The sequence below is a fragment of the Ahaetulla prasina genome, chromosome 1, assembly GCF_028640845.1.
Source record: "Ahaetulla prasina isolate Xishuangbanna chromosome 1, ASM2864084v1, whole genome shotgun sequence".
NCBI lineage: Eukaryota > Metazoa > Chordata > Lepidosauria > Squamata > Colubridae > Ahaetulla > Ahaetulla prasina.
The window spans coordinates 146,201,005-146,228,395 of record NC_080539.1 but is presented as its reverse complement, the minus strand read 5'-3'; the positions used below and the strand labels follow the sequence as shown (position 1 = coordinate 146,228,395).

At 37.2% G+C, this 27,391-nt stretch overlaps 1 protein-coding gene across 1 annotated transcript in view; it reads left to right on the top strand.

Moving 5' to 3' along the window:
* DLGAP2 (DLG associated protein 2) overlaps window positions 1–27,391 on the top strand; it is a 452,324-nt gene that overhangs the window by 328,575 nt on the left and 96,358 nt on the right. Inside the window, exon 4 of the mRNA XM_058177539.1 lies at window positions 3,990–4,055. The gene's annotated coding sequence lies outside the window, so the exon portion shown is untranslated. The remainder of the gene's footprint in view (window positions 1–3,989; window positions 4,056–27,391) is intronic.

The following is a 27,391-nucleotide window of genomic DNA, read 5'->3' as shown; positions in this document are numbered from 1 at the left end:
TTCTCTTTAAGCTGCTCGGGAGAGGAAACCCAGCCTCTGATAAATTAGTAGATGGATTGCATTGAAACTGAAGTCTGTTGGTTTTTGTTTTTGGTTTTTTTGGGGGTTTTTTTTGTACTGTAGTCCAGGGGTCTCCAACCTTGGCAACTTTAGGACTTGTGGACTTCAACTCTCAGAATTCCCCAGCCAGCAAAGCTGGCTGAGGAATTCTGGGAATTGGAGTCCACAAGTCTTAAAGTTGCCAAGGTTGGAGACCCCTGCTGTAGTCCGTAAGGTAATTGTTGTGGTGATCAACAAATCCAAAGCTAGAGCCTTCCTGTTCTCCTTGGGACAAAATGCCACGGTCCCAGGGTAATGTCAGTGGAAAACTTCCATTTGTAACTCTATGTATGGACTGAAAGTCAACCAATCTGAATTTTTTTTTTTGTTAACAGTTGACTGTAACGCTGAGTTCCCTAAGGTATAACCTCGATATTTTCACTCTTTGGAAGTAAAAAAAAATAAAGAAACCATCTTTCTATTTTACTTTTGGGAAGTAAAGAAGCAGAAAGCTATTTATAGTGGTTTCTTGAGTTAATCTGATCTTCTGCAGCAGTTAACAGGGGTGATGTAGAAAAAAATAGTTCAGATTACAGTGGCACATTGGAGAAGTTTTTTGTTTTTTTTAAAGAGAGAAAAATATACTTAATCCCTCTGGTTTATTGTGGGCATATGATAAAAATAATCACGATAATGTCCAAATAGGAATAATAGGAATACATTCTAGAGTGCAATGGTCTGTGAAAAGCACAATTACTGAAAAGACCAGTAAAATTACCCATTCTTTTTATTTAAATCTTACATTATAGCAAAGCAAACAGCTGTACTTTTTCTTTCAGTGTAATGATTCTCTTTTAAAAATTGGTTTTAATGGCTTAAGTAAAAGCCTGTGTGCATTTTGGGAGCTTATATGTACTAACCATAACCATTCATTAAATAGAATGGAATTTGATACTGTGTTTCCCCGAAAATTAGACAGGGTCCTGTTTTCTTTTGACCACCCCAAATAAGGGCTTGGCCTTATTATCAGGGGGTTGTATTATTTTGGGAGTGCAGGAGGCAGCGAGTGTGGGACTGGATATCCCGTTGCTGTTATCGCATCCCCTCCCTGTGGCCGAGCGGCCTAACACGTCCCACCCCACCCTAATGGCAACACCTGCTTTCCTTTCCTGCCATCTGTTTATTGAAAGGGGTGGCAGGTGGGGCAGGGGAGAAGCAAGAACATGGAGTGAGACATGGCTCCCCTTGCTGTCTCTTCTTTCCCCCCTCGCCAGGCATGGCAGGGCTCCTGCCCCTCGCTTAGCCACTTGTCCCCTTTAGGGATGCAATTTGGGGGTGGCAGGTGGGGCAGGTGAGAAGCGGGATGCACATCTTACATTTCCAGCTCTATCGCATTCCTCACCATTGTGTCCAGGGAAACACGCTGTAATAGAAAACCTGCTCGCGAGTTCAATCAAACATCTCGAACTCGCGATAAGGTTTTCCTTTACAGCGTGTTTCCCTGGACACAACAGTGAGGAAAGCGACAGAAATTGAAAGGTAAGACCTGTGTCCCGCTTCTCGCCCACCCCACCTGCCAGTGGGGAAGGGAAGCAGCCAGGCTGCTATTGCCATTGGGATTGGGTGGGACGTGTTGGGCCTCTCGGCTGGCACGAAGAACAAGGAGGGGAGGGCATGTCCCCCCTTTTTCCGCCCTCCGGCCTCTCCTCCTCGACTCATTTTGGTTGTGTGGCAAGCAACCAGAGGAAATGGCGGGACCGGCTGTGCATGCCTGTAAGTAGTTTGTGAAGGGCTTATTTTGCGGGGGTGGCTTATATTATCGCATACGCTGAAAAGCCCGATTGGGCTTATTATCTGGACATGTCTTATTTTCAGGGAAACGCGGTATGTTTGTTGGCCAAGGGAAACTGGGCCTATTTTTATTGCAACAAATATAAAAGATGTTTTCCTTTTAGTAATTGTTATTGTTAAGGAACTGTGAAATCTTTATTACATTTGTTGAAGAGGGTCCCTGTGAGGTTATTTACATTTTGTTCTCATTTTAAAAAGAGAGAAGAGAGGCTAAAGTAGTCAGTCCAGGGCACTAGGCCTCTATCACTTTGCATTTCCCCATTTTTTAAAAAAAATATTTTTCCTTTACTTCAGTTTAGTACTATTTTAAAAGTTCACTTACTTTATGGCATCTTTCTGTTATTGTTGTAATTCATGTGAGGAAATAAACTAAGAGACTCTTCTCAGTATAACAAGTAGACAGCACATGCGCTCATCTCTATGGAAACTGTCTGATTTGTGTTTGCATTTAACTGTAACTGTCCAGGGCCTCTCCAAATAGATTTTATTTAAATACACATACCTGTCACTTCTTAGAAAATTCATTATATTTAACATGTTAGTCTGATTTCTAGGTAGTTACACACTTTATGGTGCACAGTGAATTGAATAGTTTTATATAGAAAAAGTTAAATCTTTTTTCTCTGAAAACTTTTCAACTTTGCAAGTTTGGCACAATCTTTCCTACTGTTGCTGTCTTAAGTATGCTAACTGAAAATAGGTCTTAGCAGTATCAAATCTATGTAAAGTAGCATTTGCTCTTGTACATATTATTTAAAACTAGCTAACTGCTGAAAGAAAAGATGAGATTTAGATGGGTAATCTTCCCCAACCTATTGTCCCTAGGTTGTCATGTTATTTGGAGACTGTGGAGCTCATAAACCAAAAGGTCTCAAGTTTGAGAATAAATTTCATTATCATGACTATAATCTTGAATATATAATCTGTAAAAATGGAAGCATTGGATCAAAATCTTACAGAAAGTTCTTTATATTTATATTCTCATCTAAAATTATAATAACTGAAATAAATCAGGTGAAGATCATAATACTAAAATTAATTGTCCCAACGGTACTTTTTCACGAGAAACTTCTCTTGGATGAGAAGCAAAACATCTTCAAAGAAAAACAAAGAAAGTCCAGTTGCCTTTGAAAAGCACCTTTGGGACAACCATGACCTGGATGACTAAGAATATTCATAGTCTACAATATATTGAAAAAATATAAGTTATCAGAACTAAAAAAAGCATATTTTTATTTTATGAAACTTATAAATAATGAAAAATCCAGGTAAAACAGACTGTTAGTTAATGCAATAAATATTTTTCTTAAAAAAATTGTTCTGTAAATAAAATAAAACTAGAATTATTGAAGCAGGGGGAAGCCTAGATAACCAGTTCAAAATTTTTATTTGCGTTAAAGTAATTGGTATAATGAAGAACAGGTAGTCCTCGACTTACGACCATAAGCGAACCTGCAATTCTGGTTGTAAACCATGTCAGCCATTAAGATAATCATGTGACTGTGACCGATTTTGCATCATTTTTTGCAGCGGTTTTTTGCTAACATGGTTATAAAGCGAATACTGTGATTGTTACAAGAATGTTCCAGTCGTTAAATAAACCCATTGATTGCTAGGATGTGTTTTTTTGCTGTAAATACCATTTTCTGGTGGGGGGAATCATAAATTACAGTCATGTGACCATAGGAAGTTGCAAATGGTCTTCAACGTAGACCAGTTGCCAAGTGCCTAAAATGCAACCATGTGACTGCACTGGTGGGAACCAGTCATCGGAACTTCAAATCCGGATCATAAATAGCTTTTTTGGGATTTGTTGTAACTTCAAACAATTGCTAAGCAACAGGTCATAATTTGGGGACTACCCGTATTAGGAAGGGATATTAGGAAAACTTTCACAATTTTAACTAGGAAAATGAAGACTGAAACAAAAAAAAAACACTGTTTCTTCAACCTCAGCAACTTTAAGATGTATGGACTTCAACTCCCAGAATGCCCCATCAAACTATTTAAGAGATATTGAGGTTTTTTTTGAAGTGTGTTATCCCCTAATTGTGAATCTTGAAAATATTTATATTCTTGACCTTTTTCTATCTTTTCAGAGGAAGACAGTGGTGACCTCCTCAAGACGGGGATCAGTTTTCCTGGCACGCCAGAAGAAGAGCTAGGTATAGATAATATTTTTTAGCTGCACAAAACTTGTCTTGGTCAATCATTGTATGCCACTTAATGCTTCAGCTGTTTAAAAGCAACTCTGTGATTACATCCACTTTTTGTTTTATTTCAAAATTACATGAAATAAGATTTTAATTTCAGATTTATGATCAACATGTATTTCTCCCCTATTTCCTATATTCATTCTACACCATCACCACTTCCAGCTTTTCTCACTGTGAGTCTTTTTTATTTTTATTTTATTTATTTATTTATTTATTTGTCGAGTACGTATTAGATAATATATATAAGTATAAGCATGAATTGAATACATAAAATGAATACAATTAAAGGGAACATTAGGACAGGGATAGTAGGCACGCTGGTGCTCTTATGCACGCCCCTTACAGACCGCTTAGGAATGGGGCGAAATCAACAGTAGCCAGTCTAAGATTAAAATTTTGCCGGTTTTGGGATGAAATCACAGAATCAGGTAGTGCATTCCAGGCATTGACCACTCTATTGCCGAAGTCATATTTTCTGCAATCGAGTTTGGTGCGGTTTACCTTAAGTTTGTATCTATTATGTGCTCGTGTATTGTTGTGGTTGAAGCTGAAGTAGTCATTGACAGGTAGGACATTGTAGCAGACGATTTTATGAGCTATGCTTAGGTCATACCAAAGGCGACGTAGTTCTAAATTTTCTAAGCCCAAAATTTCAAGTCTTGTGGCATAAGGTATTTTGTTGCGAGCAGAGGAGTGGAGGACTCTTCTTGTGAAATATTTCTGGACATGTTCAATTGTATTAATGTCCAATATGCAGTGCGAGTTCCAGGCAGACAAGATGCATTCGAGAATTAGTCTAGCAAATGTTTTATCTGCTCTGGTTAGTAGTGTAATATTATCGGAGAAGAAGCTATGCAAGATTAGGTTTACAACCCTTAATGCCTTTTTGGTGATGTTGTTACAGTGGGCTTTGGCACTTAGATCATTTGATATGAGTAGTCCAAGATCCTTGACAGAGTGAGGGTCATCTACAAGGTCATGTCCACTCAGTTTGTATTTTTTTTTTTATTGGCCAAGTGTGATTGGACACACAAGGAATTTGTCTTGGTGCATATGCTCTCAGTGTACATAGAGAGCATTTCACCGAGGCAGCCTTCGTCGGCGCCATCTTAGGCATTTTGTGTTCTGATCCCTTTTGCCAATGTGTAAAATGGGCATAGAAAAGCCAAAGCATTCAAAAACAGAGCTTTAGACATATCTATAAAGCTCTAGATGAATTAAATTCATTGGGAAATCTTATGAGAGTAGTCTAACAGTCTGTTATGAGAGTAGTCTAAGAGTCTGTTTTAAGGGCTGCACTTCCTTATTTAAAATTTTTGGGAAGTATTGAGTTCGTGATCTAGGCTCTTTTCATACAAGAATAAAAAGATTCCCACATTGACATAAGAAAAAATATTTTATCTCATACATACATGAGTGGCATGTATGTGTAAAAATATATACACATATTATACACACACACATACACACATACATGTGTGTGTGTGTGTGTGTGTGTGTATATATATATATATATATATATATATATATATATATTTATATATATATGTATAAATATAATATATATTATACGCGTATACTGTATGTATATATGTGTGTGTATATATACACAGAGGCAGACACGTTAATTATTTATTAATATTTTTAACATCACCACTATTTATTCAATTTAATAATAGTATTAAATATCTGCAGCAATGCAGCTAAAACGTCCACAGTAAGAAATAAAATTAAAAAATAAACATCCAGGTCATATAGATGAAGTGTAGTGGAACCACACAGTATTCAACACTAAACATAGATGGGATCCCATCTCTTTCCAAATGCTTTGGAAACGTTGTATTTATAGTAACTTCCAGAAAAACAACAAAAGGAGAGCCAGTCTGATCATGATAAACCGTTTTATCTTATACGTCTTATTAACAGATTAGATGGTTTTCCTCTGTCTCCAAAAGGCAGTTCCTGAAAGTACCTAGATGCAGTGGTGGGATTCAGCCAGTTCGCACCACTTTGGGAGAACCGGTTGTTAACTTTCTGAGGAGTTTGGCAAACTGGTTGCTGGAAGAAATAATTAAGGCAGAGAACCAGTTGCTAAATTACTTGAATCCCACCACTGCCTAGATGCCAATCCAGTAAGACTTAATAGATTAAGACCAATCTCTAATTGCACTCAGAAGCCAATGAAAAGTGGATGATAGTCCTATAGCTGGCATGAGTTATTCAAAGCAATAAGAACCAGCCAGTGTGTCTCTACCTTTTACATTAATTGTAGTATTTGAGTGATCTTCTACTGCCTTGTAAACAGATTACAGTAATCCAAACAAGAATTTGTGAAGGCATAAATTATTGCGAGGTGCTTCTGTACCAGATATGGCCACAACTGAGGCAGCAGCGGGAGGCAAAGGACCCTTCGCCATAGTCTCAATTTGCCCATCCAGCAGAAGTTGCATGTCCAGGAAGAACTTTGCATTCCAGACCTACTTCTGTGCCATCTGGTCAAGAGATAACATTAGAGATCATGAAGCATTTTAGTGCACAAGCTATAGCTGCACCTTGCTTGCTTTGGCCTGTTTCATCCTACATTTTTAGCCTCAACATTTTAGCCTCAACATTTAGCCTCAACATTTTTTGGACACTGGGATGAGACATTGACAACGTCCTGCATAGGTTGGGTAGCAATTTAGAATTGAATGATATCATACTGCTGATACCATGAAACAACACATGTTCTCCATTACCACTACTACAACTACCACCTGCCCTATCAAAGCCATGAACTCCTGAACTCTCCCTGATTGAGCTCCTAACATCAAAAAGCAAATGGATTCTGGCACCAATCGAGAAATCAGATTCAGAAGTTCAGGTAGAGACCCAGGAGTGCAACCAATCACCAGAAAGATCCCTACATTGTTCATATTGCCCAGTTCAATATAAAAGTATTTACACCCTATATAAAGACTTTGTTGTCTGGATCAAAGTGACTAACTTGCAGTAGTTTAATTTCTAAATGTCACTTATGCACAATAAGGAAATATCTCCAGCCATTGGCAGTTACTTATATGCTTATATTGTATATGATGTCAGTCATACCCTTTAAAGTACTTTACTACCGTATACACACTTTTTCCTCCCCTAAAAGAGGCTGAAGGGACACGATGGCTCAGGGGCTAGGACGTTGAGCTTGTCGATCGAAAGGTCGGCAGCTCAGCGGTTCAAATCCCTAGTGCTGCCATGTAACGGGGTGAGCTCCTGTTACTTGTCCCAACCTAGCAGTTTCGAAAGCACATAAAAATGCAAGTAGAAAAAATAGGGACCACCTCTGGTGGGAAGGTAACAGCGTTCCGTGCGCCATTGGCATTGAGTCATGCCGGCCACATGATCACGGAGACATCTTCGGACAGCGCTGGCTCTTCGGCTTTGAAACGGAGATGAGCACCGCCCCCTAGAGTCGGCAACAACTAGCATGTATGTGCGAGGGGAACCTTTCTTTACCTTTACCTTTAAAAGAGGCTGAAAAATGTGGGTGCATCTTATACTCTGAAAGTAGCTTTTTCAAAGCTTTTTTTCAGCCTTTTATCCCCAAGCAGGGGATAAAAGCAGCAAATTAATGTGCTGAAGATGGCCAGATGAATAACTGGTAGGTAGATTCCACACACATTTTCCTCCCCAAAAACTAAGCTGCATCTTATACTCCAGTGCATCTTATACTCCAAAAAATACGGTAAATTAATTTTAATTATTATTTGTACTGTATTGTATTTTATCTGGCTGTTAACTGCCCTGAGTCCTTCGGGAGAAGGGCGGTATAAAAATTAAAATATTATTATTATTATTATTATTATTATTATTATTATTATTATTATTATTATTATTATTATCATCATCATCATCATCATCATCATCATCATCATCATCATCATCAAAAATCCAAAGTACAGCAGCACAAAATGATTATCTTAGCTGACCTAGCTGTCACAGAAAATGAATGGCTGACTTGATTTGGTCTTAAGAATCCTTGACGAATTCACTTTAACTGAGTTCATCTAGATCTAAGAATGTTGGCTTGTTATTAGCTGGGCCAACCTGAATTGTGAGAAGAAAAAGGAAGGTAGAAGGAGACCTATTGTACATATGGACTTGATAAGTGAAAGGAAAGGAGGGAGGTAATTCAGCAGAACAGACAACCAGAGCCAGGAATCTGAAAAGAAATAGGAAAAAAAAAAAGGGGGGGGGTTGGGTGGATAGGAAAAGTAAGTAATTTCATATCATGTGACAGGTACTTCTTGTCATTCAAGCAAAATCAATTTGAAATAGCCAAAATATTAATTGTTTCTGTTCAGACAAAGGTATCCCTATGTTTAACCTTTAACTATAATCAGTGGAATATAAAAATACCTAATCTAGGCTAGGCAAATTCCAAAGAAATGTATGATGTGTAAAATACTGCTTTTTGACCATAATTTACTTTAGCAGATATTCTAGTTAACACTGCTGTCATCTTGGTCACTTGTTGTGTAGATATTGAGGGGGGGAGAGAGAGAGTGTAGGTGAAAGAGAATTGTGTGGCATAAACTGTTATCACCTTCAACCTTCTGTTCATAGAAAATATGCAGTTAAGACAATAGTGACTATGTAGCTTCCTGCCCAAACTTGGTTCAGTTTTATAGAAGCCAATAAATGTGTTGAATTGGATAGTTATAACCTTAAGTGAACACTAACACTGAGTCTTCTGCTTTGAATGAATAATGAGGACAAATAATTTCACACTGATTGTGTTTTATTCTCCTTCCCTTTGTTCTTTTACAGTTAGAAGCCTGTAAGAAAAATAAACTCTTCCAGGTGTTATCCATTTTATAACAAGTTGGAAAATAATTATAGAACGCTGCATAAATTTAGCACTTTTATAATCACAAACATGTTAGTTTAACCTGCACATTACCTTTAGGTAAACATTATTTAAAACAAAATGATTGAATTTCTAATATACCATATGGTGATTAAATTTACATATTAATTTATTTAAAGCATTTGTATATTCTTTCCATCACAAATATTTTCCACAAAGGGATTTGCAATGCAAATTAAAAGTACCTACTCTCACATACTTATTTCTACTGAAACTAATTGTGCAAAATGTTTTGATTTTTCTAACATTCAGATAATTTAAAGTAGATCTTACACAGAACCTGCAATATGAATAACTTAATTTGCAGACTTTCCTATTAAATTCTAACAAATTGCCTTACACTAATGGGAAGGAAAGAAGAGAAAATGTACGTGGCTATATCAGCAAGAACAAGAGATTTTGATTTATTTTAACTATTGTAAAAATACAAGGAGAAGTAAGCATTGTAAAAACTACATTGGATGGATTAGCAACTCAGCATCTTACTTTTAAACAATTATTGGTAAGATTATTTTGAAGACAAATAATTAAAGCCAAGTGGAAAAGTCTGTAGGTGTGATTAATTATGTGTGATCTAGTTCAGGGGTCTCCAACCTTGGCAACTTTAAGCCTGGTGGACTTCAACTCCCAGAATCCCCAGCCAGCAGCACAGTTCTGAAATTGAAGTCCACCAGGCTTAAAGTTGCCAAGGTTGGAGACCCCTGATCTAGTTGGTGCTGACTCTTAGCACAGACTTTCTCTAGCCTGCTTCAGGTCCCCAAAGGGTGCACAGTGAATGGTGCATCCTTCACCATTGTAACTGAATCCATTCAGTTTGGTGTTGATCATCCTTTTCTTTTCTTTTTTCTGGAAACCTTTCTCAACCAGTGGACTTTTCAAGAGAACAAGGCCTTCACAAATGTATGCAAAATATTATTTCTGCCTCCAGTGAGAACTCTAGGTTGATTTATTCTAGGATCCATTTGCTTGTTTTCTTTGCCATCCTCAAGAATCTTCTCCAGTACCAAAATTCAAACATGTCAGTACTCTTTCTATTTTTCTCCTTCAAGGTCCAACTTTCACTTCCATAGGAAAAACTGTTTTCTGCATGATTCTGATTTATGCAGCCACAGACATACAGAATAGAATAGAATAGAATAGAATAGAATAGAATAGAATAGAATTTTTTATTGGCCAAGTGTGATTGGACACACAAGGAATTTGTCTTGGTGCATATGCTCTCAGTGTACATAAAAGAAAAGATACGTTCATCAAGGTACAACATTTACAACACAAATGATGGTCAATATATCAATATAAATCATAAGGATTGCCAGCAACAAAGTTACAGTCATACAGTCATAAGTGGAAGGAGATGGGTGATGGGAACGATGAGAAGATTAATAGTAGTGCAGATTTAGTAAATAGTTTGACAGTGTTGAGGGAATTATTTGCTTAGCAGAGTGATGGCCTTCGGGAAAAAACTGTTCTTGTGTCTAGTTGTTCTGGTGTGCAGTGCTCTATAGCGTCGTTTTGAGGGTAGGAGTTGAAACAGTTTATGTCCTGCATGTGAGGGATCTGTAAATATTTTCACGGCCCTCTTCTTGATTCGTGCAGTATACAGGTCCTCAATGGAAGGACCTGTATATTCATGGCATCTGAATATCTTTTTCAAGGTCTTTATGGCTAGTCTACCAAGTTCTGGTCTATCGCATATTTCTTGATTTGCTTGGTTTCTTTATCATTAATAGTCCCCCAAAAACAGACTCTATCAACCACTTCAGTGTCTTTGTTATCAATTCTGAGATTGGTTTATGTATATATTGTCACTTATGTAGTCTTTTTTATATCTATATGTAATTTTAAATCCGTTTTTTTCAATTTCATTACTACAGCTTGCTGATCATTTACAATTTTAGCTATCAGAGTACTATTACCTGTATCAATATAGCACAGATTATTGCTATTTCTTCATCCAGGTTTAAAACCACATTAATCTTTTTCCAGTGCAGTCTCCCTCAATCTATCTACATACTACTAAAACTCTCGTGTCTGAAACCTTTGACTGAGTGAAACAATACATCAGAAGGCAAAACTTTATCATCAACAAATGTACCTTAAATGGACTGACTGGGATCCTGGGATCCATTATTCCCAAGGAAATGAAATGTGGGGAAGTTCTAGCTACTTCAGTGTCACCAGATCATGTTATCTTCATTTTGCCTCATTCTGTTACAGTTTCCCTTACCCAAAGGAAGGGAAGGGAATTTATGACATCCCCTGTCAGTTTATCACAAGCCAGCAGGAAATCAGAAGTGGTTGCTGCACAGATTGATGTTTTGCCAATCCTTGGCCATTCTGTTTCTCTGTTTAGGTAAGAGTAAATAGAGAATATATTCTAAAGTATCTTGGATGTTGACGCCCCTTACGAGGAGGAGGAGGAGGAGGAGGAGGAAAAAGAACTGGAGAAAATCACAAAATACAAAGACCTCCAGATAGAAATAGAACAACTGTGGCAAAAGAAAGTACAGATAGTACCAATAGTAAGAGGCACCCAAGGTGCATTCCTAAAACAAATGGAACACCACTTGAACGCCATCAACATTGACAAAATCACCACCAGTCAATTGGAAAAAGCACCTTTAGTAAGAACAGATTAAATCCTGTGATGATGCTTTTAATACCCACAGACACCATCAATCTATCCCAGTAAACATCCGGCTGACTATGGACAAACCATAATAATATTTCTATTTCTAATTTACAACCAAAAGACCCCAAATTACTGTATAGAATTTCAGTAGACTCTGCCCATTTCTGCTTGATCTTTGAATCAAATCTTTTGTCCGTTGGCATCTGTTAGCATGCTAATTCAAGACTGAAACTTCCTCCTGAGTTCAGAAATCTTTCCAGCAAAATAAAACAATATTTTAAGTATGGTTTATGCATGGAAGATCCAGAGTTTTTTCACATATTGATATATTCCAAATCTTTGGTATGTCATTCAACATTATCCAGACATGTCCAATATTTATGCCCTGTTCAATCTTATCTTTCTAATAAATGGAATTTGTCAGCCATCCTTATCCTTTTAGCATCTAAGATAAGTGAAGTGCATCTAAAATTAAAATATGAATTTTTAACATTATTTCAATGGCTAAGTATCTAATTGGTTAAAATAAAGTATTCCAACACTTCATTCCACATGTTTTATAAATTAGCAAGTTGTACAAGCTTAAATTTAGCTTTAGGAATATCTGTGGAAGTAGATTTGAAAAATCATTACCGTGATTGTCATGACAAATGCAGAATATGTGCTTGTACTATTCCGTAGATTTTAGGAATCTGCAATAATGGGATTAGGTCTTTGAGCTAAATAAAAACAGAAACCCATAAAATAAGCAGCTTCAGTGTCAAGCTTATCCTTTAGCTGCAGGAATAAAAGCTCACATATAATTTTAGGCTGACTTTCCTTAATGTTGCAGGGAATGTTTAAGAAATGTAAATTACTTATATGAATAATTATATAGGTGGGTCATCTCAACATTTTTGTTTACTTTCAAACTTATGTCACATAAGTTACAAATTGTGTATTAGTGTTTTCCCGATGAAAAATTGTTCTTTTGAGTGAATGAATTACCAGACTTTTCAGCACTGCCATTTTTTCTATAGCCACTCATCTCAGTCTCATCTGTTCATTCATGTCATGGAATGAAATGTATTCCCCAGCTCTCATTAAGTCAGAATGTTGCACAATTTCTCCTGAAACCTATCTCTATATCTTATCACAATTTACTGGAGCCATAACATGCAGTTACCACCCACTTATAGGTATCTGCTATCAGGCACATGCAGAACAGTCTCTAAATCAAAGCTTTTGCCATATAATTTAGTCCTTTCATTCATAATTAAATGTATACATCCAGGACTCTAATTCATTAGCTCCTAACCCATAAGATCAGCATGTTCATTAAGATCTATTCGGTCTTCCTTTCTCTTAGTTTTACAGGCACACAATTTAAATATCTTTCCTATTCATTTCATTTCATTTCATTAATTCACACTGTTTATCATTGGCTTCCCTTACATTCCAAATTATTATCTTCCCTCAAATAAACAAATGGATTGGCCCTAGCAATTATACTTCCACCATCCCTCATACTCTACTAAAGTTTTAATATCATGTTTGTTAGTAAGATAGAGCAGGGGTCTCCAGCCTTATCAACTTTAAGACTTGTGGCCTTAAAGCTGATAAGGTTGGAGACCCCTGAGATAGAGGACAAGGAAACCAGGTTCTCAGTTTAGTCATACCAATGACACATGTAGTGTTTCTCTGCTAATAGTAAGTTCAATACCAGTCATTTAAGGCACATTTTGAACAGTATGCCATACGTGCAAGCAAAGACTAGTTTACACCATCATAATCCTCTTACTATACTTTGCAAGCTAGGATCTCTAATTTAGGGTCTTCTTGAAAACAAGCCAACATTACATCCCCTCAAATCAAAGGACATGTGGTGAATTGGTACTTTAAAGATGCAGATTGATCTGGAAACTCCTCTTACACACATGATTTTGTTCTAATCATATGTCATTTTAATAATTTCAAGCAGCAGATGAGGTACTTTCCAGTTATAAATTAAATAGACTTAGAATCCCATATGTGTTCCAGGAAATCAGTGCCATTTGAAATAAAGGCTAATAATTCCACCGTAGAAAAGGTCCACTGTATCACATATTCAAATGTCATAGTTGTGGAATTCCCGGATAGGCTTATTTATAGCTGAGAATATTTTTGTATAGATGATCATAATGGTTCTGGTTCTGTTTAAGAGCATGCCAGCTTTCCATATTTTATTGAAAATTTAAAGGATTATTTAATAAATGAAGCTGCGGTCAGGGAGAATGACATGGATTCTTTTGGGCTTCAAGACAGAGCCTGTTGACATCACACTGCCTAATTTTATTTAATTGCTTTTTTGCCCTGAAAGTAGGTATGCATCACTGTGAAAAGAACTTAAAAGATATATTAAAATTAAGAATCTTCACCTATTACATATTTTCTAAAGAAAATGTGTTTTGTTTTTGAGACTGGTAACACACTGAGCATATTTAGCATATCTAATCAACTTGTACATACTTTCCTTAAATCTTTTGCAGCTTTTGACAGATGTTATGTTTATCTAAGTGTCTTCTACTAAAAGAGGCATATTGCCTGTCAAGGAGACAGATATTGGAGTTAGAAATGCTGTCTCTGTGTATGTAGTAAATGTAGCTGAATTGACTGTTGATTTTTAAATTGCCATTGTTTCAGTTAGGCTCTTTACCCCTTTTCTGGTTGAGGTTTTTATGTTACTGTTTCTTGAGCAGGTAAAAGTCTGCTTGTGACTGAGGAATATCAGAAGCTAACAGCAGTCATCCGTTTCCTTTCAAAATAGAAATACGTGCCTATAACTACTAAAATAATGCAAGGTCTATAAATATCTGTTATTCAAATAATGGTTAGTTCTGCAGTGAGTAGGTGAGAAAGTCACTGGAATCATTTAGGGCAAATTGAAATAATGATTTAACTGTCTGTTATACCATCCATATGGAAGTCTGGTCCCAAAGGAAGAATTGTTGTTAAAGCTTGGAACAATTAAATATGTACTTTACTGTTAGATAAGAAGTAGCTTATCATTCCCAGTGTGAATGTCTAAAATGGTTCTTTTGGAAAGACACCAACTAAATTCACCAAACGGGGAAGCAAATGACTATATACATAATATTGCATGCAACCTAAATAATAATACTGTCGCTTCTTGAGATGGCAGCTATAGAAATCAAAAAATAAAACAAAAAAATTAAAAAACATTTTGGCATGCTTACACCCAGTGAAATTAAAGAAGTATGGTGTTTTTCCGTTTATGTTTATGGATTAAATAAGCATGAGATGCTATACAGTATTTATGAAATAGTTAAAGGACGTAGGAATTTTTCAACATCTGCACAAAATCTACTTTTGTGGCTAGATACAGCAATTCCTTGAAAAAACAATTTTCTATGGCCTGAATTATTGACATTTAGCATCAGTCGACATCTGATAAGGAACTGTATAGTTAGGCACTAAAGGCATGGTTTCTTTGAAAAATATCATGGAAGCTGGATAGCAATCCAGCTGGCCTACTAGCCTAGATAGAGCAGAGTAGGGCTTCTCTTTAATTCTTGTGAGGTAACGTGACCATTCAGTCTGTTCTCTCCATGGTTTAAAATTGGGTTTTACTCCTGGAAGATTTGTAGACAGTAGCTCAGATCTGGGCAAGGCCCCAAGGATGCATCCAAATGCATCCAAATCTCTTTGACTTTCAGGCCTCAGAGCCCTTTTGCCCATGTTAAAAATATGCACTTTGCTCACATAAGAACAAAGCCAAAAAACTCCAGCCTGAAGATGATGAGTGAGATCTCATTGAAATGTTGCCTAAATACTTTCAATCTTACACTGGAAAAGGCCCGAACATACCAAAACCTGCATATAAGAAGAGAAGAGAAAAGAAGAGAATTTATTGGCTAAGTGTGATTGGACACACAAGGAATTTGTTTTGATGCATATGCTCTCAGTGTACATAAAAGAAAAAGAAAAAAATACCTTCATCGAAGTACAACATTTACAACACAAATGATGGTCATAGGGTACAATTTAACCCTTAATGATAGCAACAAAAAGTTGCAGTCATACAGTCATAAGTGGGAGGAGATGGGTGATGGAAACGATTAGAAGATTAATAGTAGTGTAGATTTAGTAAATAGTTTGACAGTGTTGAGGGAATTATTTGTTTAGCAGAGTGATGGCCTTCGGGAAAGAACTGTTCTTGTGTCTAGTTGTTCTTGTGTGCAGTGCTCTATAGCATCGTTTTGAGGGTAGGAGTTGAAACAGTTTATGTCCAGGATGTGAGGGATCAGTAAATATTTTCACGGCCCTCTTCTTGATTTGTGCAGTATACAGGTCTTCAATGGAAGGCAGGTTGGTAGCAATTATTTTTTCTGCAGTTCTAATTATCCTCTGAAGTCCTTGTCTTTCTTGTTATATCTACTTGGCCATCAGCTGACTGCTGCTTTTTCACTTTCCTATGGATATCCTTGCTTTTTCAAAAATGGGAGGAGAGGGAAGTATGCCCTGTTGTTTCCAAAATTTTGAACTTGTGAGACCAGAATTTAGATTTCCTTGTGGAGTTTAATCTTTTTACAGACTGCTTTTATCCAGATTTAAGCTTTTTTTTTCTAATTTGGGACTGCAAAAGTAGATTGTCGGAATTAATAAAGGAAGAACTTGTAGCTATTATTTGTTGAATATTGTAATTTGTATGTTTGGATATGGAAGTTTTGTTTAAAAATGAAATATGCGTTATTATGTTAGATGTTGTAGTTCAGCCCTTAGATCATAAGACAGAAAGATAATTTTTCCAATAACTACAGATAAAAGAGAAAGAGACTTACATACATAAGGATCCAAGCTATATACTCTTTGGGTCATATTGTAAGTCTAATATTATTTATGAAAAATATGATGCCCATGAAACATGACACTATAAGATATTGAGTTCCACATAATATATTATATGCTATGTGAAGGTTTTTTTAAAAAAGTATATACCTATATAATTATTCTTCATTTCTGTTTAGTCATCCTCAGAATAACAAGATTATATTAACTGGAATGAGAACTATTTGTGACCAAATTTAATAAAGGACTGGATTCTGCAATTGTTTTGGAGGAAAAACTCTTTTGAGGCCTATGCTTCTGGGCTGTCATCCAATCTACTTGTCCTTGGATAATGCAATATCTGGTCAGAATCATTTAAATAACTTTCAAAAGAGACTATTAATGGGCACAAACCACCAGGAGCAACCACTACAAGGTTTCTGGAAATGGAAGTGAAGTACAATTGGACAATTAAATTCCTTCCATTGGAATCTGTGGGGGAAGTGTTCCAGCTGGTCAATTCATGTAAATCGAAGAATTTAACATGCAGCAAAGTCCATGTACTACTCAGCATGCATAAATTCTTGGTGTGAAGTATTCATGTGTTCCTACATTAGATAATAGTTTAATTAATTATTTAGTAAAAATAATAATTATTTAGTAATAATTATTTAGTATAAATAAAAAATAAATAGCAAAATGACATGTGAAAAAAATGCTTGTACTAGAAATCATTCTTCTAACAGCCAACTCATGTGGTGACTGCTGACTGGACAGGTCTCCTGGGAAACAAAAGACAGATACCAGAATGACTTCGAAAACAATCCAAGATAAACAAAAACTTTGGGGTACCTGCCCTCTCAAATCAAATAACTTCTAGTAAAGACTGAGCATTCTAACAAGCCACAGAATTTAAAAAGTGAAAAATTATACCAGTATTCTAGGTACAGGAATTCAAGAAAAGAGAAAAGCTATGTTTTAGAACCTTACCAAGAAAGCTTTGGTGTAGTGGGTAAGGCAGCAGTCTAGAAACCAGGAGACTATAAGTTCTAGGCCCATCTTAGGCACAAAGCCAGCTGAGTGATTTTTGAGCCAGCCATTCTCTCTTAGCCTTAGGAATAAAGAAGCAATGGAAAACCACTTCTCAAATTTTGCCAAGAAAACTGTAGGAACTAGCCAAGGAAATCTCCAGGAGTCAACAATGGCTGAAAGGTGCACATACACAAACATAGACACACACACACACACACACACACACACACACACACACACACACAAACATACACCCACAAGAAAGAGAGAGAGAGAGAGAGAAATTGTAGTAGACTGATTTTTTTTAATAGCACAATTTTTATAAACTTCAGGGAAGATCCCTCCACCCCCCGTTAAATATGTTTAGGATTAAATGAGGTTTTTTTCTGTGTTTTATATTATAAGTAAACAGCAATCAGTAACACCGAAGTGATGATCTTGCCTTCCCATTAGTAAAATTGGTATGAACATAGATATTCTATCTCATTTGGAACCAACGGAACTTTTTAGCTCATTCCAATGATTTGGGTTGTGTTGTGTCTGTTTTTTAAAGATAAACTTCATCCATGTTATCTTCACTGTTTGTCATGTCAGTCTTGTTCATGAGCACCATGCTATTAAAAACTATTACTTATCCTGTACTAGGCTGTCGGTTGCTTTTACAGTGGAACAGCAGGTTGTTTTACAGATAAATTTCGATGTTCCTATTTGTGAATGCCTTGACTATAGCTTATTTAATTTTCATCCTCTTAAAACTGTATTTTTTGCCTTTTAGAATTTCTTTCTCTGAGCAGAAACAGTGCTACTTAACAATTTGTGAGCTTGTAGTGGTCAGTACAGAATTCACCTCAACCCAGAATTCATTTTGTCAGCGTTGGGCTCGTTTTCATACTCTGCTTGCTGTGGCACAATGGCCTTTTACTAATCAGAAGTTCCATAGATCTATCAGCTAAGATTTCTTTTTTTTTTTTAATTGAAAGAGTTTTAAAAAACAAAAACATTTCCCCCCTTTTTCCCCCCCTCCCAAAACCCCTTCCCCTCCTCCCCCTGGCTTCCCAGGTCAATCACAAGGTATTATTATACATAAACCAAACATAGAATAAAATTTTCCCTTCCAATCCAAATAACCACATCCAAAGCTTTTCATCTCCCAACCCCCTCCCCATTACATAAAATAACTTTCTAATTATTCAAAGGCAATCTGATATTTCTTAATCTGATATCTGTTTTGTAGATAATCAATCCATTTTTTCCATTCAATCAGCTAAGATTTCTTATGTGTCTATATGTGTGTCTGTGTGCACATGTGCTCGGGGCAGATCATGAGATGGAGAAAATGTCTCTCTCTCACTTCCCTCCCCTTCTCTCTCCCTCTCCCTCTCCCTCTCTCCCTCTCCCTCTCTCTCTCTCTCTCTCTCTTACATACATGTGGAATTGTGGGAGGGAGAGGAAAGAGACCGTTTGTCTAACCAACAGTAATTCATAGAGGAGCTTGTCTTCACTGGGGAGAAAGAGAAAGCTACAAAGTATTACAACATTAAGAGTGTTATAATTTAGGCTTCTCTGTTTGCCTTTTAAATTTTCTCTTCCAATCATTCAGAGGGGAGACGAACAGTCTTATGAAATGATTTCATAGATCCTGCCACTGAGAGGTCATTCAGATTAATCAAGAGATTGACAAACCTATCAGAAGAAGCACACAGTAAAATGTAGAGTCCCTAAATCAATAATACAAATTAGAGATTGAATTCCTACCCACCCGTGTGCTCAGAAAAACAATAGTGGTGATCTTTCCAGTAGGCGGCATGAATGGGAAGGGAAGCCCATCGTGGAACTCATCAATTGCTCATTAAATTGCAGAGTAGTTTTGCAGGTTAAGGTTATAACACTGCCTAGTCTCATTCTTGAAAGTGTGGCAAATGTTGGCTATAGGGCAGTGCAGTTCCTCTCATCTTAGGAACTGGACAAAAGCACATGGAAACTAATCAAGGAGAAATCTAACCTAGAACTAAGAAGAAATTTCCTGACAGTTACAACAATTAATCAGTGGAACGACTTGCCTCAGAAGTTGTGGGTGCTCCAATACTGAAGGTTTTTAAGAAGAGTTTGGACAACCAAATACATGTTATAATACTTGCTTCTTGAGCAGGGGCTTGGACTACAAGACTCCCAAGGCCCCTCCCCACTTTGTTATTCCAGAAGGTTAAGCAATAGCACGCATAAACCTTTTTCACTCCTGTGAATTAAAACATCCCTAAAGTTGTCCTGCATGGAGGCCAGTTTGTGCATACTGTACACAAAAAGGCTAACTCAGTATCCCATGATTAAATCAGCAATGGTCTAATTTGATCTGTTAACCACACACAACCATTTAAACCAACCCTTAATCGTTCCATTATTTGGATTGTCACATTCTGTATTTATTTTTATACATTTTCTGCTTGTTCTTGTATTTCTTTCACTCCATAGCATGTTTTATATATTATAAACCTAACTAGATCTGATCCCATTCTTAGCATAAGAAGGTTTTTCAAATAAGGCATCTGAAACTTTCCTAGGAATAACATTCTGTAACTGTTATTAGCATTCATAACAGGACAGAACTGCTGATATATGCAGCATCAGAAATCAAGTTAATTGAAATATCACAGCTTTTATGAATGGGGCTTGTCCATTCATAAAACTGCTGTTATTCAAGTAACAATTCTCAGCATTTCACACAAAAGCTGTACAATTTTCAGTTACTATGTTCTTGTGAAAACAAACAAGACATGAAGCTGTATCCAGCAAATTGGCAATTAGATCAAAAAGTCATATTAAAACTTGAACATCTTCAGCACCCCCACCTGAGTTTTCAAAAGATTTTGTAAAATAATTCTGAAGGAAAGACATTTTCTCTTTCTTGTATTTGGAAATAACACATCTTTAAAACATTTGGGAATGCCACTATTAGGACAAACAATCAAACACGGGTTTCCTCATCTGATAATACCCAGATTTATTGGAATCATAAGCTCCAAATTCTCTAGACAACAGAGCTTGTCATTTCCATGCTGCCTGGGATCATCTAGAGGGGTCAGGTTGGAGGCTGAAGACTACAGAACAGAATTATTTTTATATAATTGTTAGATATACTAAGATGAAATTATTTGCTACAGAGAACATCAAAACAATTTTGCTTCTGACATCCAATACTTCAGCTTTTCCTTAACATTTTTGTATTAGTTCAGACATAATTATAAACTGTCGCTTTGGCTTGCACATTCTCCCTTAGCTTCAGTCAGTGGGGGACATTAGAAGCACTTACATCTAATTTTATATCAAATAAGTACTGGGAAACATTTGTCTGTTTCCAGAATCTGGTGAATTAGGTGGCATTTTTTTAATAAAAAATAATAATAGTAGAATTTAACTTTGGAATTAAGTAAACCTGAAATGTTGGTTTGATGTTGGCAAATTTACAAAATCCATAATTTAAAAAATGAATTCTGAGTAACCTCTGGTTTACATACAATATATTTTTTTATTCCCTTCACCTCCACATATCAGAGGAAACGAGAATGTGTATAGCCTAAATATTCAACTATAGTTTAATGTTATATCTGAACCAGACAATCATGAGGAAAAAAAACATGCAGTTTCTTTGGCAGCACGGAAGCTTCCGGTCTACTATGGCTTCCAAAGCCAAGGGATGGTTTTGGGGAGTTTTGATTTACTGAGGGAAAACCCGGACCTCTCAGATTCAGGTTTTCCCAGATGTGCCAGTTTACCTATCCTAGTAAAAGAACTTTGAAAGATGCTCACTTCGGAGTTTTTACTTGGAGTGGGGTTTTTTTTCTGGAACGCTGACATTCTTTTTTTTTTTTTAGTGTTGAAATATAAATTAATGAAATGTTTAGATGTAGTGTGTTAAAAATTGTTAGTCACTATCCAAAGCGCCAAGCATTAAGTATTATTATTACTTTCACAGATTTTGTTGTATTCTATGGAATCCAATTTTTCATGTAAAAATGGAGTTTGGGGGCCTCCTGTTTGAAAAGGTAACATTTCTTCTGTAGTCAAATGTATCGTAGCATTAAGTGCAGTTAGCTTTGTAGACTAATGCCTAGTAAGTTTGTCAGCTGTAGGCAGCATTTTGTACTTTTTTGTGTGTGCCAACTTCCTGTAGACTACAGTGCAAATTGCATCTTTCAAATTCATAATCATCGCATGTTGATTGTTGGATTTCAAAACAGAACATAAAATATGGAGATTGTGAATCTTCATTTAATTCCTGAATCTGATAGGCCATGTAGGAGTTCAAAAAAAAAAACCCTCCACCTTCATTCAAATTTCTTGTTTTTCTGAAGTATTCACACTTACGGTTTGAAATAGGAAGGTCACCTAGCCAAAGCAAGGATTATGTATGATCTTTCCTACCAATATTACTAAACTCGGGAAAATTGGGAACTGTAAAAGCATGTGTCTCTTCTACTGTGTACTTTCTCAGATTGTCAGTGAGATGGATGATATATAAATTTAATAAATTTAACAAATATGAAACTACCAAACATATAACACTTAGGGACTAAATAACCTGCACCAGGTGCACTGTCTTTTGAAATATCTTGGCTACCATAGATAATTGGGAAGAAGTTGTTTAAAATCTCTGGGAACATTGACATGCAGATTAATATTTTGGTATGGAACGACCATTTTGCTGTAGACATTAAGGAACTAGGCTAAAAAAAACCAGCTGGGTGACCTTGGGCCAGTTACTTTCTCTCAGTGCTAGGAAGGAGTCATTGGCAAACCACTTCTGAAAATTTTTGCCAAGAAAACTGCAAGGACTTGGCCAGGCAGGCTCTGAAAATCTGATACGATTGAATGGAAGAAAACAAAAATAGAAGGGATGACCAGGCAGGTTTTTTATGCGGTAGATTGCTGGCATTGAAACTTGGTAAAAAATGTTTTAGGTGCAAATGAGAGTTGCTTGTTAAAGAACACGTCTCTATAAATAAAATGTATGGTATACCAGTAAAAGCTTGCCCTTGCTGTCATTTGAGGATATGTATTTACATTGGCAGAAATATGTAATTTCCATCATAATTCCACCTCTCACAAAAAGGAGAGATTTTTTTAAAAGGCATTTTATCCATAGCATGGCTACTTTTAGGCCTTAGTGTCATTCTCCATCTGAGAGCAGCCTATATAAAGATGTAGATGAGTTAAATTACAGAATAAAATGTGTATTATGGACATAAGGCTTGCACAGCACATATTGCAACGAGAAAACTATCACCTTGCTTTCTTAATGTGAAAGTCAAGGGGGAGGGGGAAAGTTTGAGCCAGTTGATGGTAAGGAAGGTCCCTGCACAGGGTCCTTGTGGCTGTGAGCTTGGCTTCATTATTTGGTTGGAGGGGGTGTGAGGAGTTAGTCTGGTAAAGGCCTACAGGCATGATGGCGAACTTATGGCACGCATGCCAGAGGTGGCACACAGAGCCCTTTCTGTGGGCATGCGCACAGTCGCCAGCTGCTCTTCTGATTTCCGGCGCGGCCAGTTCATCTTCACAGGTGCTGGAGCACTGGAAAATGGCCTGAAAATGGCCAAAAACAAGGCCATTTTGGGGACTGTTTCCAGGCCTTTGGGGGCCATTTCCAGGTCGTTTTCTGGGCCATTTTTAGGCCTGAAAACAACCCTGAAAATGGCCCTGAAAACAGCCCCAAAAATGGCCAAAAAACAGGCATGCAAGCGCCGTCCAGCTTGTCTTCGGGTTTCCAGTGCCAGCGTGCATCCGCTTGCTGGATACCCAAAGATCAGCTGGATGGCACGCACATGTGCACCGTCCAGCTGGTCTTCGGGTTTCCAACATTCCAGCATGCACACATGCATGCACGTTCCGGTTTGGGCACTCGGTGCCGAAAAGGTTTGCCATCACTGGCTACAGAGATCTGGATAACTGGTAAAAGCTGAGGGTTGGTGGGTATAAATAGGGAAACATTCATTCATTCAAGTGTTGGATTGGATTCCATTTCGAGACTGCCCCCAAATTAAAACCGTGTAAAGGATTATGGGGAAATTTCTGTAATAATTCCCTTGCTACTTTTATTTACAGCAGTGAACTCATAATTGAAGAACTATTCTATTGTTATTCATCAGTTGAAATACTAGATATGTATGATTTGCCAGGTTAGGTTGACATCCAATACATTTGTAATCAAGATTACAGTTATTCTGAAAATATTTAGCATATGGGTATATTAAATAAGAATACTTTATTCAGTCCCTGTGGTTTATGTGCTGTGAATGTTCTCCATCCAGTGAGATAGAGTGATTTTAACATTCAGTTTCTAATTGCACACTTGTTTTGAACAGCCTCAGAATTTCCAGCTGGTTTTATGTGATTTCAGTTAGCCAGAAACATCACTATCAATGTTAACATTCTAATTTGGATTCTTCTACCTTTTTAAAGGGGGCATGATGGCTCAGTGGTTAAGAGGCTGAGTTTGTCAGCTAGAAAGCTGACAGCCCACGTTCAAGACCCGAGCGTTGTGGGATGGGGCAAGCTCCCGTTTTTGCCCCAGCTCCTGCCCACCTAACAGTTTGAAAACATGAAAATGTGGGTAAATAAAAAAAAGTTACACTACAACAGGAAGGTAACAGAGTTCTGTATTTGTCTATATGCTCTGCACTGAGGTGTGATGTCATGCTGGCTACATGATCCCAGAAACATGTTTGGACAGTACTGGCTCCTCAGCTAAGTAACAGAGATGAACATTGCCCCCTAGAGTTGGACATGACTGATAACTATTTTTTTTTTAATTGTAGGTAGCCCTCAACTTACAACAGTTCATTTAGTGACCGCTCGAAGTTACAACATCACTGAAAAAAGTAGCATGATCATTTTTCACACTTAAAATAGCAATAGCAATAGCAATAAGACTTATATACCGCTTACAGTGCTTTACAGCCCTCTCTAAGTGGTTTACAGAGCCCGCATATTGCCCCCAACAATCTGGATCCTCATTTTACCCACCATTGGAAGGATAGAAGGCTGAGTCAACCTTGAGCCTGGTGAGATTTGAACTGCCAAATTGCAGGCAGATGGCAGTCAGCAGAAGTAACCTTCAGTACTGCACTATAACCACTGCGCCACTGAGGCTTACAATCATTACAGCATCCCCATGGCCATGTAATCAAAATTCAGATGCTTGGCAACTTACTCATATTTATCACCATTGCAGTGTCCTGGGGTCATATGATCACCTTTTGTAACTTTCTGACAAGCAAAGTCAATGAGGAATCCAGATTCACTTAAACAACCATGTTACTAGTGTAACAAATGCAGTGATCCACTTAACAACTGTGGCAAAAAAGGTCAAAAAATGGAGCAAAACTCACTTAACAAATATCTCACTTAGCCATGGAAATTTTGGGCTCAGTTGTGGCTGTAAGTCGAGGACTACTTGTATTGCTCAGTCCTTGGTTGAACTCTTATCTGAGTGTTTAGTTATCCATAGTAATTGAAATCATCTCAGGTACAACTTCTTTCTCGCTGTTCTTTCACCCATGTTAAGAAACAGACCTGAAAGCAACTGAAAATCAAGCCATGTGAAATATCGACTGCTAGAGATTTTTGGAGTCATGTTTCAAACATTCATAAGATAAGTGACTGTGGATTTCTGAGGTTGTGAATCCCAGCTCTCCAGTGGAGCGCGAATCTCCACACCACTCCGGAACGCTTGTGTTCAATGGAGGAAATTCAAATTGCAAATTCAGGCCGGGAGCTGGGATTCCCTTTCTCAGCTAAGCTGAAGCTTGCTGCACGGAGAAAAAGGCACTATCCACCAAAGAGTGGAAACAGCCTGTCACTCACTATTATGCTGAAATCCTGGAATTCCAAATCTGAAGAAAGTTAGAAAAAGCAATATGAAAATGCCAGAAACACAGTCCCACACATCTGTCCAGTCTGAAGGACTGATTCAAAAGCTGGAAGCCCCTAGCAAGAAGGGCGGGACTTAACAACTCTGATAGACTCAGTCCTTCAATCTGAACAGATGAGTACAACCCATGCCTGGCTGCTGTCTCCACCCAGCGAGAAGGTGAATCTCAGGTAAGACCAATGGCCTTTCTGAGGTTGTGAAGATGGAGTAAAAGTTCTAAGAAAGGCAGGATGCCTAGGGATAGCTGAAGATTTCCTGATGTGAAAAAGTAACCTTGTCAATGAACTCTTCATTAGGCTAGCAAGTTATTTTAGATTTTATTTTTATTTATTTATTTTGTCACACAGTATATATAAGCATAAGCATGAAATAACTATACAATATATAAGTATATATATAAGCATGAGTATGTAATAACTATATTAATTGGATATAATGAAAGGAAACAATAGGACAGGAACGGTAGGCACTCTTGTGCTCTTATGCACACCCCTTACAGACCTCTTAGGAATGGGGTGAGGTCAATAGTAGATATCTTACATGGATTACTAAGGAGAGCTAGTTGAAAGTCAATGGGTTTAAAATCTGTCTTTCAGCATTCACTACTTGTACTACCTATTTTTATAGCACAATGTATATTATACTGTAAAAGAAACATTTTAAAATGAAACTACTGGAGTTTTAACGAGAAGCACAGGGAGCAGTCAGTGTTGCCTTTCTAGAAACATTTCTTGCTCTTTCAAATATGCATCCCAAGAATCAATGTACCATAATTTGCAGAAAAGAATATAAATAAACAATGCATTAAAACTAACACTTAAAAAGCTTGCAAGTCACCGTCAACAGGTCAAAGGATGTGATCCAAATATAAATCCAGAAATGGAAGATCACATTCTGGGATCTTTGTTAAGGAAGGCATGCTGTGTATGCCTGTGACATGGTGCATGTCTTGAATTCCATCCAATCATCTTTGTTTTACAAACAGGGTTAGAACAGGTTAAAACGAACATTCCTGGCCATCCCAAGTAATCCTGAATATGATAAAGCCTATATTATGTATAGAAGGAGAGCATTGTGAATTTTGATATCTGTCTGTCTGCCTGAAGGAACTACTAATCTCTGAAGATCAAGTTAGAGACTGCTGATGTAAGGCAATCCTTCCCTTCTGTCTGGGCAGAGGTATCCACAGAATCTAGCACTTTCATCAAAATAACAAAAGCAGCATTGCAATGCCAACTCTGACCCTTTCATGTCATGGCACATGTATGAAAGAGTCAGAGTTTCCCATTTATTTCATATATTCATACTTCTCTATATATACAGATCTAAAGATGTAAGTAATATAGATACTTACAACAGGATGGTAGATTCCAGTTGGTAATCAGGAACACATATTGGATACAGTCGTTGAATAAAACATCTAGGGCAATGGGTGGGCTTCCCTTTCCTGGGTATGTTTAAATAGGGACCAAGTAGCCATCTTTCAAGGATGTTTCAGTTCAGATCCCTGCTGGGATTTGCCCATTGGCTTAAAATTTTGCCAATTGGCTGAAAAGTTTCCTTCTATGTATACAATGCTAGAAAAGCTCTTAATTGGAAAATCTTTCTGAAAGGAATTGAATGCTCCAGCTCCAACACAGACAGCCTGGCGTCCTTCAGTTGTTTTGAATTAGAGCATCAACACAATTGGCCATACAATTATGTATCTGATATATTCCAAAAATATTTGGAAAGCATAAAGCTGGGTATCCCTGATGTAAGCAAAACAAATATAATGTCTAATGTAATCAGAACAAATACAGTGCATTCTCCGTTTGATAATTTGTTGTATATAATATATAGGATAGTCTTAAATGCTTCCAAATTATTTATTAGCTGGCATAGGAGCAGGAAGAAAATGTGCTGAATGTTAGGCATTCAGCAGCCAAGCTGTGGCCTCCAATGCAAAGCTTGCCTGTGTGGAGATATTGTGGTTGAAAAGGCAA